Source organism: Rousettus aegyptiacus, unplaced genomic scaffold (genome assembly GCF_014176215.1).
Source record: "Rousettus aegyptiacus isolate mRouAeg1 unplaced genomic scaffold, mRouAeg1.p scaffold_m13_p_6, whole genome shotgun sequence".
Lineage (NCBI taxonomy): Eukaryota > Metazoa > Chordata > Mammalia > Chiroptera > Pteropodidae > Rousettus > Rousettus aegyptiacus.
This window is the reverse complement of record NW_023416309.1, coordinates 78,088,961-78,103,898: the sequence shown is the minus strand read 5'-3', so window position 1 is coordinate 78,103,898 and position 14,938 is coordinate 78,088,961. Positions and strand designations below refer to the sequence as shown.

Sequence of the window (14,938 nt, the reverse complement as noted above, 5' to 3'; positions counted from 1 at the left end):
AATACCCAGAGGTGGGATTACTGGGTCCTTCTTTGTCTCTTGTTACAGCCTTTGTTTTAAAGTCCATTTTGTCTGGTATAAGCATTGCTATCCCATCTGCTTTTTGTTTGTTTGTTTGTTTGTTTGTTTGTGTTTCTACTTTCATGAAGTATCTTCTTCCATCCCTTTACTGTACTTTCAGTCTGTGTGTGTCTTTCAATCTGAAGTGAGTCTCTTGTAGGCAGCATATGGAAGGGCTTTATTTTCTTATACATCCAGCCACCCTATATGTTTTGATTGAAGCATTTAATCCATTTACATTTAAAGTAAATGTTGATAGATATGTAGTTATTGCCTTTAAAAAAAAATTTTTTTTTTATGCCTACAGCACCTGGTATTCCTAAGGGGTCTCCCATCCAAGTATTAAGCAGGCCTGACCCTGCTTAGCTTCTGAGATCAGATGAGATCAGGCATATTCAGAGTGGCCTGGCCATAGTAGTTACTGCCTTTTTATTACTCATATTTTTATCTTTTTTTCCTTCTTCTTAAATAAGTCCCTTTAACATGTCTTATAATGCTGGTTCGGTGGTGATGAACTCTTTTAGCTTTTCCTTGCCTGGGAAACTCTTTATCTGTCCTTCAATTTTGAATGATAGCTTTGTTGGGTAGAATTATCTTGGTTGTAGGTCCTTGCTTTTCATCCCTTTGAATATTTCAAGCCAATCTCTCCTGGCCTGCAAAGTTTCTGTTGAGAAATCAGCTGACAGTCTTATGGGAGCTCTCTTGTAAGTAACTGCTTTTCTCTTGCTTTTAACATTCTCTTTGTCTTAACCTTTGGCATTTTAATTATGATGTATCTTGTTGTGGGCCTCTTTAGGTTTATATTGTTTGGGACTGTGGTTTCTGGGCTTGTATGTCTATATCCTTTGCCAGGTTAGAGATATTTTCCATCATTATTTCTTCGAATATGTTTTCAATTCCCGGCTCTCCCCCTTCTCCTGGTATCCCTATAATGCAAATGTTGGTACACTTGATGTTGTCCCAGAGGCCCCTTAAACTATCCTAATTTTTTTGGAGTCTTTTTCTCGTTGTTCTTCTAATTAGATGTTTTCTGCTACCTTCTCTTCTAAATCTTTGATTTAATCCTTTGCTTCATCTAATCTACTGTTGATTTTCTCTAATGCATTCTTTATTTCAGTTATCGTATTAGTCATCATTACTGACTAGTTCTTTTTTATGTTTTCCATTTCCATTTTTATGTTTTCTATCTCTTTGTTGAAGTTCTTTCCGAGATCATTGAGCATCCTTATAACCAGTGTTTTGAACTCTGCATCTAGTAGATTACTTGTCTTAATAGAGTGGCTTTACGTAGGAGGTGTACTATGGGGCCCGGTGGCACACTCTCTCTGGTCACCTGAGCCAGTTGTTCCAGGCATGCCCTCCTGGCTGTGAAAACAAGTGGAGATAATAGCTGAGTGAGATCTAGGACTTCTGAAATGGCAAACCTTTCTTCTGAAGAGCATGTGTGTGAACACACTCACTAATGGACTCACTTACTCTGAGCTCCAGCACTGGGGCAGCAGCTCTATATGTGCCAGGGATATACAGAGAGGAACCGAATTGTCTGGCTTCAGAGTGAGGGCTAGAGGGGCAGCTTTCTCCCAGAGAGAAGTGCTGGCAGACACCATTGTTTCTTTGTAGAGCCAGCCCCCTTCACTCAGCGGGGATATGCAGGAATAGGTGGCTGCCATATCTGCATCTCTATCAACCTGGCTAACACTATTCACTCCATCCTGGTGATTCTCTGATATCCTACCCACTCAACTGCTTTTTTATACAAACAGCCTATCTTGGCTCATGCTGCAGAGTTTCCTAAAATCTCTCAAAGGTTCACAAACCCCAAACAAGCAGTATCTGGCCTCAGCATGCCCCATACCTCTTGCTAAACCACCCCAAGCTCGGCACAAGTAGTAGCCAGCCTTACTTTGCATCTTCGCCTTTCCCAGGTACCTCCAAGCCCGGCACAAGTGGCGACCACCTACAGATCACTTTGTAGCTCACACAAAGTGGCCCTTGGCAGGGCACAGGCAGCAACTGACCTTGGCCTCCAACAGAGCCTCTCCCAAGAGGACCACCCAGCACACATGGTGGCTAGCTTTAGACTGCACTAAAGCACCACCCAAACACCTCCACAAACGACACACAGTAAGGGCAGACTGGGAAGGCACCAGAGCACTGATAAAGCAAATCCTCTCCCACTGGGTCAGCACTTGCACAACAGTTTCTCCACTGTAGTCACAGCCGGCCCTCATAACCAACCAACTTGAGAGTCAATCCCTTATTGATGTACAAGCAGAAACCAAGGCTCAGCTACAACAGACACACCTGGAACAACTGGCTCAGGTGACCAGAGAGAGTGTGCCACTGGGCCCCATAGTACACCTCCCACGTAAAGCCACTCTATTAAGACAAGTAATCTACCAGATGCAGAGTTCAAAACACTGGTTATAAGGATGCTCAATGATCTCGGAAAGAACTTCAACAAAGAGATAGAAAACATGGAAATGGAAATGGAAAACATAAAAAAGAACTAGTCAGTAATGATGATTAATACGATAACTGAAATAAAGAATGCATTAGAGAAAATCAACACTAGAGAAAAACCTCCTTTCCTGGCACTGGAACTCTAGGCTGGGGAGCCGGGTGTGGGGCTAGCACCCCTTGCTCTCCAGAGAGGGACCTCCACAGTCAAGGTATATCTCCCAATTTTTAACTGCCACACGAACGTGTGGGACGAGCCCGTTTGGTATCTCCGCCCCTCCTACCATCTGGATGTTTCCTCTTCTGTATATCCTTAGTTATAAAAATTTTGTGCAGCTAGACTTCAGGCAGTTCTCAGTGATGGTTGTTCTGTAGTTTAGTTGTACTTTTGATGTGGTCATGAGAGGAGGCATCTACTTCAGCATCTTTTAATAACTTTATGGTATTCTCTTGTATGGATTTCACATCATTTAATCTATCCTCTATTGATAAACACTTAAGCTCTTTAAAGTATTTTGCTATTATAACTACTACCCCAACAAACCCCTTTATATCTTTACACATATATACAAGGGTATTTCTAGAAGGGGAAATTATTTTATAGAAGGAAAATTAAGTCAAATAGTATGCACATTCTTTTGGTAAAGTTTTATATTAAATTGTAACATACGAACAGGAAAGTGCGCAACTAAACAAACTTTAACAAAATGAAATGTAACTCGTGTAAACTGCATCCAATTCCAGAAACAGAACATTACTGAAGTCCCAGAATCTCTTGTGATGCACACTTTAATTTTATGATCACTATGAAATTGCCTTTTAAAAATGTGAAATCAATTAACACAATTGAATAGTGTTTGAGACTGCCAGGTTCCCATATCTTCTCCAACATAGGATATGATTATATTTTTAATTTTTGATAATTTGATAGGTGAAGTAAGAATCATGTCTAATTAGCTTGCTCTTTTTTGGTTCTTAATGCTGAGGATTTTATCATATGTGTTTTTCTATAACTTATCTATTATTAGCCTTGTTCATTTTTCTACTGAATTGTCATTCTTATTGTAGGAATTCTTTGTTTTATGAATATTACCTTTTTTGGCTGTTATATATGGTGCAAATATTTTCTTCTCCTTTGCCATTTGTCTTTAACTTTATGCTGACTTCTAAATTAGAGAAGCTTCAAATATTGTGTAGTCAGATTCTTAGTCCTTTCCTGTTGGGCCTCGATTTTGTGTCATGCTTTAAAAATCTTCCAGATATTAAACTGCACAAAATTGTCTGTCAATACTTTCTACTTTTCCTATTATAGTTTTGCTTTTAACATTTAGATCTTTAATATATTTGAAATTGTATGTGTCGGGATGGTAGAAATCTTTTTTTGTTAAAAAAATCAATAAGCCTAATGCCATTAAAAATAAACCCATCATTTCTCAACTGATTTGAAATGCCATCTTTACTATGTACTGAATTTTCTTATGTCTGATTCTCTAGTTTCATTGATCAGTTTGTCTATTCTTATTTCAACATATGATTTATTATAATACCTTTATAATACATATGTGATAGGATAAGCTTTTTTCTTCAAACTTTCACTCATTTTGTACTATTATTCTTACAGATGAACTAGAGAATGAACTTGAAAAGTTCTCACAGGATCTATTTTGATTTTGATTGGGATTGCCCCAAATTTACAGAATAATCAATTAATAAATTAGGGGAGAACTGGAAACATTTTTAAAAATGTGTCTTCCCACTTGAGTCCATTTCTGCAATTTTCATCATCTCTCTGTATGATCTTAATAATATTTGTATAGTTAGATTTATAGAGGTCTTATATATTTCTAGTTAACTTTATTTCCAAGTATTTATGAGACTATTGATATTATAAATGGAATCACACTTTGCTTTTTATTTCTGATTATTGCTGATATATATATATATATATGAGAATTGATGATTTTTAAAGTTATCTTTTATCAGACTGCCTTAGTAAACTTTTTTTTTTTTATGCCTACAGCACCTGGTGGTCCTAGGTGGTCTCCCATCCAAGTACTAACCAGGCCCGATTCTGCTTAGCTTCTGAGATTAGACATCAGTTTTGTTCAGGGTGGCCATGGACCATTGCTCCACTAGGGGCATGAACCCAGGACCTTCTGCATGTAAAGCATACTTGCTAATTGCTACACTATGGAAACACGTCCTCAACTTTTTTATTCTAATAGTTTTTCAGCTAATTGTCTTGGCTTTTCAGCATAAACTACTGAAAAATTGTCTCCTCCTTTTTAATATCTTTATTTCTCATTTCTTATTGCATAAATGTAGAGCTTCAGAGACGAATGAGATAAAAATGGACATTGAGATAAAAATTGGACATTTAATGGAAATGTCTCTAATATTTCATTATCGAGTGATGTTTACTAGTTTCTGATACTTTTTTAAAAAATCATGTTAAAGAGATTTTTAAATGTCTAATTGGTAAGTGTTTATAAAGAATGAGTGTTGACTTTTACTGGATGCTCTTTCAGGTTCTATTTTCATGAACTGTTGTATTTTTCTCTAATGAGTAAGTATAGCTAACTATATTAATACATTTCATAATACAAACCCATATTTGCATTGCTGGAATAACTTCTTAGTTATATACACATGGTAGGCAGCCAGTGACTGGCTCTCCTGGGGATACCGGTGTGAGTTCTTTAGAGAGTTCTGCAGGGTGCCCCCTCTTGGTAGATTATAAGGTGGCAGGTTCAGCCCAGTAACTTATTGTTTTGTCCATTTGACCCTCAGGAAAATACCCACGTTTTTATCGTGCCAAAAGATGGTAGTATAGATGGCTCCTCAGCACCACCTCTCTGTCCTGCCATCTCTCCTCAATCCTGTCGGAAGTCCAGAGAGGTATGGGCACAGAAGCAATCCACCACATCTGCACACTTCTACTTTTGTGGCTGACTGAAATCAAGATTCTGCTAATCTCCAAATTATTTGTAAAGCCCATCACTTTCAAACCTCTCAAAATCTCATGACAAAGGAATAATAAAGGATTATAAAATAAGTGATGTGAGGACAGCAGTAAATTAGAAAAAAGTTAGGTCTACACTTTTTGCCATTCACCGATTATTTTTTTTAATTTAATGAAGTTTAAGAACCAGCTTATTGAAGTGCTGGTGTAAAGTAGAAGCAAATATGTCAGATTTGTGAATGAATGCCTTTTTTCAGCATTAAAAGTAAACACTGACAAGATGAATTTGAGGAACTACTAGGGCTCCCATCATCTCAGCTGGTGCTTTCATGATCAATAAAAATTTTTCTTACTCGAAACTCTGACATTTTGAGTTTTGGCCTTTTGAAGCATCCAATGCAGACTTTGGATTGGTAACAATTTGGTGAGCCAGCCAGAAGGTAGTCCTTCTGAGGTTCCCCTCGGTGAGTCCGGAGTAGCTACCAAGATCATTTTGCCTTGGGGCCTGAGGGGGAACTTTCTCCATCAGGCACTGGCTACCCTCAGCATAAGGCTTGTTTGGATTAGGAAATGTTTTTTATCTTCCGTCTATCGTTTGTTTTGTTTGCTGCTTCTGCTACTGTTGCTGTGGGGTAGGCCTGTATATTGAACACCAAGAATGTCCCCTCTAAGCCTCAGGGACCATTGCAGAAGAGGTGGGCACATGAGATTTTAAGAGCTGAATAACATGGGCACAATGGGCAGACCAGTATGACTCCATCTGAAAGGCTTATCTTCCCTCTTAACCAAACCTGGACCTGAACAAATAAAAGGGAGGAATTGTAACAAAGTGAAATGCTTGGTCTGACTCTGTTTTGTTTAAGCTAGAGTTGTTCCTATGGCCTTCATGCTTAATAGCTCCTGCTTTGTCTTGCACATGGACACGTTAATCATTAGAAGACTTCTGTTTGAGTACTGAATTTTCCAAAAACAGCGCCTCCCACTTTCCCTTCCTTTGATACAGAAGAAGCCTGAACTCTGTACTTTCTTAGGATGGATCTGAGGAACTACTAGGGCTCCCCCATCTTCTCATTGGCGCCTTCTAGATCAATAAACATTTCTTTACTCCAAAAAAAGAGAAAAATAAAAACTATTTAAATCAAACAGTAAATCCAATAAATATGCAAAGATATAACCTGATAATTCACACATGAGAAAATTCAAGGGGTAAATAAAGGGAAATGTATTCATTCCCACTGGCAATAAAAATATACAAATAAAGTGATTGAGATATATTTTTTAAATTAAATTTTAATTTAAAAATTTTTAATTTAATGGAGGTACAATACAACAAAATTAACCATCTTAACGATTTTTAAGTATACAGTTCAGTACTGTTAAATACATTCACCTTGTTATGCAAGCCATACTTCAAGTCTACTAAATTATCTTTAAAAAGTTGAATCACGGTCCATACTTTCTCCTGGCAGTGTTGACAATTGGTAAACACTCTTTGGAAAGCAATATTTTCAAATGTGGTAATAGCCATGACCCAATAATCCTATTCCTGGGAATTCGTGCTAAAAATAATTCAGTTGAACCAAAAGGTTATATTCATGAAGATATTTGTAATATTTTCCTATTACCAGTGTAATGAATTACCACAAACTTTGTGACCTAAAACAACACAAATATATGATCTTAATTCTGCAGGATAAGAAGTCCTAAAATCAAGTTGTCAGCAGGGCTGTGGTTCCTTCTGGAGTCTCTGGGAGAGAATTCATTTCCTTGCCATTTCCACCTTCTAGAGCCTGCCTGCATTCCTTAGTTCAAAGTCCCTTCTTCTGTCTTCAAAGTGCTTCACTGCAACCTCTGGTTCCATTGTCACATCTTTTTTTCTGACTGATTCTTCCTGGGTCCCTCTTATAAAGACACTTGTGATTACATTGGGCCCACAAGGATAATCTCCTCATGTCAAGATCCTTAATCACAACTGCAAAATCCTTTTTGCCATCTATGTGAGGTAATATTCATAGGTTCCAGGGATTAGGATGTGGACTATTATTTTGTCTCCCATAGTATCACTAACAGATTTTGTTAATATAACCACAATATTCTTACACCCAACAAGATTAACATTTATTTCTTTTAGCTGTTTATATTGGTTTAATCCATGTCAAATGTAGTTTACAAAGGTAAAGGACAAGTACCTTTGTTTAGAATATACAGACACAGCATCACACCATGGGGCCCATAGGAAACATTTATTTCTTAGTATCATCTAATAACCAATCCATGTTCAATGTCTCGTGATTTTCTCAAGTATCTTTTTCCAGTTGGTTTACCTTAATCAGGATACAAACTAAATTCACACAGTGCATCAGTTGATAGCTCTCATAAGCTTCTTTTTATTTGTAATGAATTTCCCTTCCTGTTCAGGAAAAAGGATTTTTGTCTCGTGGAATATCTCACTATCTGCATTTGTTTCTTCACTTCCTTATGATGTTATTTAACTTGTTCCTCTATTCCTCATATTTCCTGTAAACTGACAGCTGGAGTGAGGTTATTATTATTATTTTTAATTTGAATGCCTTGAAGTGGTACCTGCTATGAGCTTCCTGCTGTATATAGGATTTTACAGCTTTATCTATTTCCTCATTTCTTGGTTTTGTTTGTGACTTGTTTTGATCAACAGAATGCAATAGAATTGACATTGTGTCAGTTCTAAGGGTAGGCCTTAAGAGGCCTTGTGCAGTTCTGTTTGTTTTCTTGGAACCCTACCAACAGCTATAAGAACCAATCTAGGATCCCCTGTTGGAGGATGGGATCTCACAGGAAGCAGAGATAAACTGTGTCAGCTGAAGGCCATCCAAGACCACCCAGCCCCCAGACAATTAGAAGCTGACCTCAGACATATGCCACTAGCCCAGACCAGAATTGCATAGCTGAGCCCAACTCAAATTGCTGACCTGTAGAACTGTAAGATAAATGATTATTGTTTTAAGTCGCTAAATATTGGCCTGGTTAATTTTGCAGCAAAAGCTAACTGATAACAGTAACTTTTTTAAGTCTCTAGGATTATTACAACCCACTGCTCACACTTTGCTTTTAATGACCTCTAACCCACCTAGCCTATGTTTTTCACTCTTTTCAAATACATACCGTGGGTACCTGCTATGGTTCAAGCATGACTGGTTGTTGGAAATACGATAAGCAGTCTTGGTCTTGTGACAGACACATGTACAGGCAGCTTTAGTTCAGTGTGATGTTATAACTATAAGCATATATTTGCAAGAAAGGAAATGGGACAGACACCTAATCCAAATTACAGTGTCATATAAGACTGGTATTTGAAGGTGCAGGAGAAGGTGAGCCAGACAGGTACAGATGTACAAAAGCCTGGAGAGGAGAGCAGGTGTGCCAAGTAAAGAAAAGACAAGAAATTAAGTATGGCTAAAGGCCAGAGTACAGAAGTAAAAGTTAAGAGAGGAGAGGCTGAAGAGAGAAGCAGGAACTAGAATACAAAGACCTTTGTATCCCTTTGCAGGGGGTTTAGCTATCTGCTGAATCTAATTTAATATGAATTATAGAAAGCTCACTAGAGCTGTAATGGGACAGAAGATCTGGAGAGGCCAAAACTAGAGAGGCAGGAGACCAGTTAGGGGCTGCTTAGATGATTCAGATGAAAGAGGTTGGCAGTTTGAACTAAGACAGCAGCAGTGGGAATGGAGATAAGTGGATTGATTTTAGATGCTCAAGAGTTAGGACTTGCTAAGTGACTAGAAATGGGATGATGAATGATAGGAATAAATAGTCCCAGGTTACTGGCTTAGACAAATGGTGATAGACACAGAGAGGAAATCTCTTGATGAGGAGCAGACAGGGGAAGGAATGATAAATTCAGTTTGTAATATGTTGAATTTGAGGCACCTTCAGGACATCCATATGATGTCCAGTAGGCAACTGGATATAATTAGACCTGGCAACATTTTATATATTTGCTTATTATCAACTTGAAAATAAAGGAAGGATGAGAGGTAGCTGATGGTTGAGAAGTTTAGGAACTAGAAGGCATCTCAAAATAGAAGAACAAGGGCTTTAGGAAAACAGAGTGAACTGGAAGTGGTCAGTGAATAAGACGTTCAAGATTCCAGGGATGTAACGTTAGACAATGAATTAGAGAACGTCAAAAAAATGAGAGGTCAAGCTGATGGATGGATCACTCTAGATGATAGCAGGCCTTCGTGTGAAGACAGACTGAACTAGATGTCAAAATCTTTAATAAATGAGAGGAAGGTTGATCAATGACAGTAAAGAGGGTAGGGAGCATGACAGGATAAATGGAAAAAGCTTCAAAGATAGATCAAGTCCAAAAATGGGGGTATGTATGATCAGGGAAAAGAAGACTCAAAACAGCTTGAGAATGCTGGTAACAAAATGAGAAGTGACTAAGGGGACTTACATGTGGGGCGATTAGCAAAGATAACAGGAACGTGAGCTATGGAATGAGCTGGTTGGCCCCAGTAGTCTGGGTATGGACTGTTTATGCTTCAGAAGGGGTTCAATTCCCCTGGAGGAAAGAGCAGCAGCCCCGCAACAGTGTTTCTCAAAAGGGCAGGCCAGGTATAAAATTGTCAGATTTAACAAATTAAAATACAGATTGCCCAGTAAAATTTCAATTTAAGATATTATATGGGACAAGCTTATACTAAAAAAAATTGCTGAGTATCTGAGAGGCCTTGAGCATATTACTGATTTCTACAAAGCCTTGGCATCATGCAGTCATAACCGGCCAGTTGGTTAACCTCTCACCTATCCAATCCAACTCCCTTGTGTAAGTCAGTGTAGGTTAACTATTAGACCTTAAAACATGTAATGGTTGAATTGAAGTTTATTTCTTGCTAACTAATCCAGTCACTAAACTGAAGAGGCCCTTCTCCATGCAGTCATTTAGGGCTCAGGTGGATGAAGGCTCTGCCCTGAGTGTCATCTCCTTTCCAGCTTGATATAAGAACATGGAGAAGCACATGTGGGCAATTTCTGTGTGGCCAGGCTTGCAAGTGGTACAGGAACTTCTGCACACAGTCCAGTGGCTGAACTCAGTCACATGATTGCATGTAATGGCAAGGGAACCTGGGAAATGTAGTTAAGCAGTGTGCACAGGAAAAAGAGAACATTTGAGAAAGCAATCTCATCTGTGGATTCCCAAGGGGTCAAAAGATTCTGGATCAATAACCTTTGCTTTAGAAAAACGTGCGCTACACACGCGCACACACACACCCATCCTAATTGCTACAGAAAATGTGATTAAGGACAGAATTAAAGATCATCACATTCATTCTTTATTTTCCAGGTATTGCTTTTTTTTTTTTTTTTGGACAACCAAAAGTGGTACTTATTAAATAGATCTCATTAAAAGGAATAGGAAAAGTCCATTGTTGTTCCAAATTCTGCTAGCCCATGAAATTGGTGTTTTACCTTTCCATTATGATGAAATGTACCAATCATTCTAAAACAAATGTTTTTCCCCAGTTCTTGCTTATGTAAAAGTATGTTGCCATGACAACAAAAAGAAGACTGCCCTTGATCATATGGCAGAGCTTGCTAAGGAACATGAAGCAAGTAGCTGGTTCAGACATAAAACCTATTCCCATAGCCATGCCTAAGGAGGGAAATGAGAAACTTGGGGAATTTTTTATTCAAAAGAAAAAATGAAAGTAGAAGAAATTGAGTCTACTGGGAGAAAGATGTGGCCGAAGAATTTAAATAAGCCACTTCCTCCTGTTAGTTTTTTGGAGATGGGATCTGGCTTTTTCGTTACAAGACTTCTAAAATGATTTGGGCCCAAGACTCAGGCAAATTCTACTTCCAACCTATCTTGACATTATGATAGGGTTATGCCCTTCACCATAATGCAGAGAATTCATTAGGACCTTGCTCCTGTTAGTTGCTTTGAGTTGCTGCCTCTGAGGTTTTTATTATTGAAAGACCTAAATGATAAAAGGATAAGGAGTAATTCCTTTGAATAGTGTTTAGGATATATTAAGCTACTTTCATCACAATTGGTATTTTAGGTAATGGGATTCAGTCTTTTTGAAAGTATGTCTAAAGCCAGAAATTAAAAATAAGATAACCAATGAATGATCTTTATTGTGACATAGCTCCCCTCTAATTGATCCAGTTGCCTACCCTTCTATGGAAAAGGGGAATGGCCACAGGGAAGCACCCAAAATTGAGCTTTGAAAAGCATTTCTTGTTTTTGCAACAGGACTTTCCTAAATGAGTTTTACTCGGACCAATATTAAAATGAACATACAGTCTCTGAGCAGACACAGGACCAGGAATGCACGGGAAAGCAGTTGAAGTAACCAGCTAGGTCTCTATTCCCCAGCACTCGACCTGCTGAGGAAAAAATTATTCATTCAACAAATGTGTATTATCTTTGGGATGATCGCTTTGTAAGTTATATAAATGTCTAATCAGTTTGTTGCATACCTGAAACTAACATAATATTGTATGCCAACTATAATTGAAAAATTAAAAACTTACTTAAAAACTATAGTCTGCTGTGAGCCAGGCTATGCTGGACTCTGGAATCAGATGTGGCTCCTGTCCTGAGATGGAATGAAATATCACAGAAATATATTACAATCTGAGAAGAGTGCTGTGAAGGTAAATAATGTGATTATAAATGGGATTTGGGGGTTCAGGGAGGGCATCTCTGAGGAAAGGACATTTAAACTAAAACCAAGAGAATAAGCTGGGGAAGGGCTTGCTCATCTGAGGAGCTGAAAGGAAAGCCTGCAGGAACAGAGAACAAGATAGGCTGAAAAGAATATCATTACTGCCTTGTAGGCCATCCTATGAATGTTATTTGTATTTTATGATCAAGAGGAACCACTAGAGTTTTTTAAGCGAAGAGTTCCATGATCAAGTTTGCCTTGTAAGAAGATAATCCTAGTGCTCTGTAATGAAGACTGGAGGAAGTGAATAACCAGGATAGTTGCTGCAGTGGTCCTCGGGGAAGATGGCTCTGTGTGTGTGTGTGTGTGTGTGTGTGTGTGTGTGTGTGTGTGTGAGAGAGAGAGAGAGAGAGAGAGAGAGAGAGAGAGAGAGAGAGAGAGAGAGAGAGTGTGTGTGTGTGTGTGTGTGTGTGTGTGTCAGGCCTAACCAATGTGCAATAGGAAATATTTTGGAGGTGGAGTTGACAAAACTGTGGCCAGGAGAGAGACGTCTATAAATGAGCTGCAAAATAATCAAAGCTGATGTTTAATGAGTGCCATAAGGGGCTGTAATCTAAACCATACTCTTGCCTGCACTTCTCAAGCCACGAACCTAGCAAAGGGCTGTGTCAACAGAGAGGAAGGGGTGCCCTTTTCTACTGGTTACTCACGCAAAGGTGCTATCTGCTCACCAAGCTGTGTCTGGTGACGTTCCCTGACCAGAAATACACTTACTTTTAGAAAGCCACCAGGGGCCCCTGTGGGGATTACAGAATATAGTTTTTGTCCTGTTACTCCTAGAATATAGGATTCACAAGGACAGAGCCTATCCCACAGGAGTTACCACACTTAGAATTGCTATAATTTGACCAAATTTTCTAGTCATTGAAGCACCCAGAAAGCCAACAAAAGATAGACTCAACCCCACCTTTCATGATAATGGGTTAAAGAGTAGCTCTTTTCTGTGGCTGGTTTCCTTGGATTCATGTGATACTCTCTCTCAAATGATTACAAAAAAATGAGTAAAGTTATGGTTGCTATCACCCCACTGTTGGTATTTTTGGGTACTCATAATACCAGCCAAGGTAGCCAAGACTGTGTTTGAACCCCAGCTATGAAGGACTTGTGGGAACCCAGAGTCAGGCTGGAAGCCAGAGAGTGAGACAGCAGAATCAGTATACGAACCTGCATAAATGACAGAGCAAATGTAGGAAGTTCAATCCTGCATTACACATAATGCTAGGGTAGCCCAGAAGTATCTAACAAGCAGTGTTATTATACCCTTATAGAGCAGCAAATTTATTTTCTCTCAGAATAGACTTTCTCAGCATGAAGGAGAAAGGAGGAACCTGAGACCTCACCTCAAAGATCTACTTTCCTAGTTTCCTTGCTGGTACTCAGAACCTTGAAGTCTATGTACCCCAACAGCTTGAAATGAGGCTGGAAACTCCATGAAGTTTTCCCAAAGGAAACCGAGGGAGGCTTTCAACAAGTCAACCTCCACATGTCTAATATACAACTATTCTCCTTCTCACTCCCCGAAAGTTAAAATGTCCATTTGATGTGGGAAAACAAAGTCTGGCCAAGCCAGTTTATCTTTGAACATTTAAGTCAACATCTGAGTGCCCACTTTGCTAGGATTCAACACAGGTCTAAAACCTAAGTAAATCAGGCTAACCACAGAAATACTGGAAACATACCCTTGACTAAATGCCAGCCTGACCGCTCATTTATTTCTGCTTGCTTTCGTCCTGCATCACTAGAGGGTCCTCAAACACTGCTCTTTTTGAACCTCACTTCTTGACGGCTAGTTCTTTGCCCCACCCCCACCCCAGCTCACCTCCCAGTCTCTTTTTCTTCAGGATATGTGTGGCAGTAGAACTTCAAACTCTTACCCTCCTCCTGTCAAACTTCAACTATTTTCACATTTTCTTCTACGGAAGTCTCTTCTCTCTTCCTATCTGTAAGAGGAATAGAACTTAATCTGAAGATCAGGGTCACAAAATGTAAGAGCTGGTATGAGCACTCCAGTCTATGTAAAGGAACCCAACATCCAACATATTAAAACAAGATGTTGGCAGTTTAGTTTTTGACAAAAAGTTGCAACATACTTAAATCGTCTTGCAGTTAAGCTTGTGTTTGCCAAAGTTCGCTCCCTTTAGAGTAGGTTCCTTTATCTAACTCTGGGTTGACACTCTGCTATGTTTATAGCAGTAAATACATGTTTTGGGTTGAAGGCAGAATATAGTATAAGTAATTGGCGAAGGCTGTACTTTGTATTTTAAAACTTCAGCATCCATACGAGTATGTCAATCAAATGTATATATGTATATTCACACGCTGTGTCTCTATAATCTACCCTAAAAAGATGCTACTTAAATAAAAAAGGAGATATCTAGATATCTATACTAATTTTCTAAAAACCTATTATATAACACCCAAATTTCTCATTTGCCTTACAAAGCCCCAGGCCACGTACTTTTCTTTATACCCACATGCAACCATTTCTGGATTAGTATGATGTTCTTCGTCCTTGCTATTTCAAATTTCTGATCATTATATAATCATTCTTACATTCCCCTCAAATCAATATTTCATGACCTCTGGAGACCCTTTAATGATTAATCCCAGCTATAATGAGTACCCAGAGTGTGTATAATTGTTCTCATTTTATGACTGTTTGTAAGCTAAGTGGACACACCTCTTATTCCTTAAGCATAAAATATTTAGCTCTTTCATGAAAAATATTCAAAGA

General features: G+C 38.6%; 1 pseudogene; it reads right to left on the bottom strand.

Moving 5' to 3' along the window:
* Positions 1-358: 358 nt before the first annotated feature.
* Positions 359-477, bottom strand: LOC118604722 (annotated as a pseudogene).
* Positions 478-14,938: the final 14,461 nt, after the last annotated feature.